Source organism: Lupinus angustifolius, chromosome LG04 (assembly GCF_001865875.1).
Source record: "Lupinus angustifolius cultivar Tanjil chromosome LG04, LupAngTanjil_v1.0, whole genome shotgun sequence".
Taxonomy (NCBI): domain Eukaryota; kingdom Viridiplantae; phylum Streptophyta; class Magnoliopsida; order Fabales; family Fabaceae; genus Lupinus; species Lupinus angustifolius.
In genome coordinates this window covers 16,077,629-16,080,492 of record NC_032012.1, presented here as the reverse complement: position 1 = coordinate 16,080,492, position 2,864 = coordinate 16,077,629, and positions in this window count along the sequence as shown.

Below are 2,864 nucleotides of genomic sequence, written 5' to 3'. Positions count from 1 at the left end.
TAGAAGGTCAGATCATCTTGAGGTGATCGGTTATTCAGATTCAGACTATGCAGGATGTATGGACTCAAGGAAATCTACATTTGGGTATATCTTCCTAATGGCTGGAGGAGCCATTTCATGGAGAAGCGGTAGAGAGTCTACAATTGCTACGTCCACCATGGAAGCTGAGTTTGTGGCATGCTTTGAAGCCACAAATCATGCATTGTGGCTGCGGAACTTTACTTCAGGACTTGGCATTATAGATAGTGTAGCTAGGCCGCTGAAGTTTTATTGTGATAATTCCGCAGCTGTCTTCTTCTCTAAGAATGACAGGTATTCTAGAGGTACTAAACATATGGATTTAAAGTTCCTGTTAACTAAAGGGTTGCCGCCCAAGATTTACATTGGCCATGTAGAAAGGATGGGCATTATAGATAAGTCCTTGTTAATGTGATTATACCTGATGTATATATACATGTATGGATGTTTGCTCATTATTGTATGACACATTTGAATTCAATGAAAGTTTCGTTTCCGTAGTTAAAGTTTAAGTTATCTATATTATAGAATGTACTTGTATGGTTTTGATGAGATAACTTGATGAGTCTTTGAAAGGTAAATGAAGACTCAAATTAAAGTGAGTTGGATTGAGATGATTGTGATACATGGAAGGGATCAGGTTGCCTCATATAATTTGTGACCGCCATGATTCAATTATTTCAGCTCAATTTAAAGGATGATGATTTGTAAGGTTCAATAAAAGAGCGCAAGTAAAGTTATGAATCTTCAAGTCATCACATGGACCAAGTGGGAGATTGTTAGATTAATTTAATAATCAATGTGGTCCATGTACATGAAAGTCACTAATCTGAATGAAAGTGCCTAATATGATGATGGTTGGCAATTAAATAATCAGATTAGTGGGGGTTTTGTCAACTCCCTCCCTCTCACTTCATGGGTAGTTTCCTATATGTTAACTTCTCCAACTGATGCATTAAAAGGGATAGTGTGTGGCAATTCCAGAATGAACATAAGGAATACATCTCTATTATGATAGATAGAAACAAAAAGCAAGAATAAGTGAAAGGTCTTGGTTTTGCATAAAAGAAAATCCAGTGCATTGTTATAGAGTGGAAGGAAGGAAACTGAGTTTCTAATAATCAAGAAACTCATAAAGGGAAGGAGGAGAGGTGAAAACAAAAGGCAATCAGAGAAAGCATCAGGGAAGAACACTAGAAAGAAATAGCAATAGAACCAGGTATTCTCTAATCTTATACTATAACATGTAAATGTCATAAATGTCAAGATCCTAAATAAAGGGTTCTTCTGAACCATTAAAGGCTCAACGTAAAGTTTCTCTAAAAGTTTTAAAAGCACTAACAGACTTTTCAGGTAATTGTAATAAAGATGCATTAGTAAACTCCACGGGGGAATGGAGAAGTGGTGCATGGACTTGGAATCTCAAGTGGAGAAGAAATTTTTTCCTTCGGAAGCAAGAGGAATACAAAGATCTCTTAAAACTTCTTGAAGACTTTTTGCCTAGACAAGATAGATGATAGTGGATATGGACCCATGACAAATGGAGTCAATAATCGATTTTGAACACTTATTAGGTGTTGCAACAAGTGGACAAAAGCTGTGAAAATGTTACTTTCAAAATATTATGGGCATGTAATGTCGCAACAAAGATAAAATGTTTAGTTTAAAGAATTTTCTTAGATGGGTTCCCAACAAAGATGAATTTTATTCAAAGGGGAGTCCTAGGAGCAATGAGCCAATGTGTTGTGCTCTTTGGGGGTGGAGAGTGAGTCAATAAACCACTTGTTCTTCATTTGTTCAAAATCTTATCATGTTTGGCAAAAATTTGTATTCTAGGCTTGGTCTTAAGTAAATTTTACACAACAACGCTAAAACAAACCTCTTTTCTCATGCGAGCATGATTAGGATGGAGAACAAGAAAAAACAAGGGTAGTTATCTCTTTGGTTCACCACTATTTGGACTATTTGGCACGTTAGGAATAAGATTATATTTGAGAATGTACAGTTACACCTAAATGAGGTGATGAAACTTATTTACTTGCATTCTTGGAATCTCCTTAATGTCCAAACTCATAATTTCTACTTCTCATTTGTGAAGTGGGTGTTACACTCTTTCAATTGTTTCTTTGCTTGTTAATTTATTAAAACTTAGTGGATAGTTTCATTAATTTCAGGATTAAGGGGTTATACCCTTTGACAATTAGGTGATGAGTTATTATCATTAAGTATTTTGTGAGTATTGTAGTTTGGATGCCATTAAATTCAATCATGTAAATTTACTAGCCATATGTTCACATGCCTTAGACAGATTGGAGAAATATCGAGAGGAGAGCCCAACTAGTGGAGCTATTTGAACTTGAGTATTAGATCATAAGAGTAAATCTAGGAGTGTCAAAAAATTTTATTGGATTTTCATGGAGAGATTGTGAAGGAGACCAGGTGATTTGATTGAATCATATATCACGAGAATATGTACAACCTTCAACTAGATATGATTTTTGTATTTTGAGAGAACTCAACCTAGAATTGGGTGACTCATCGATATCCGTCCTTTGATATTGTTCTTTATGACATATGATTGATGCTCATTGTAAACTTGTTTTTTCATTAGTGCAGCTACAAGGATTGCTCACTTTGTCAACTATAGAACTTTAGACTTCTCCTTAACACTTACCTAACCGACATATGAATGACCATGTAAGCTCATGGTTGTGGAACCCATGCTTCATATAAACCTTTCATTTTTTACCACTCATAAACTATTTCACTTTTAGTTGCACTCACATTTACTCTTACCTCCCTTTCACCTTTACTTTCACCTTTACCTTTGTACAGTGTAGATTTCT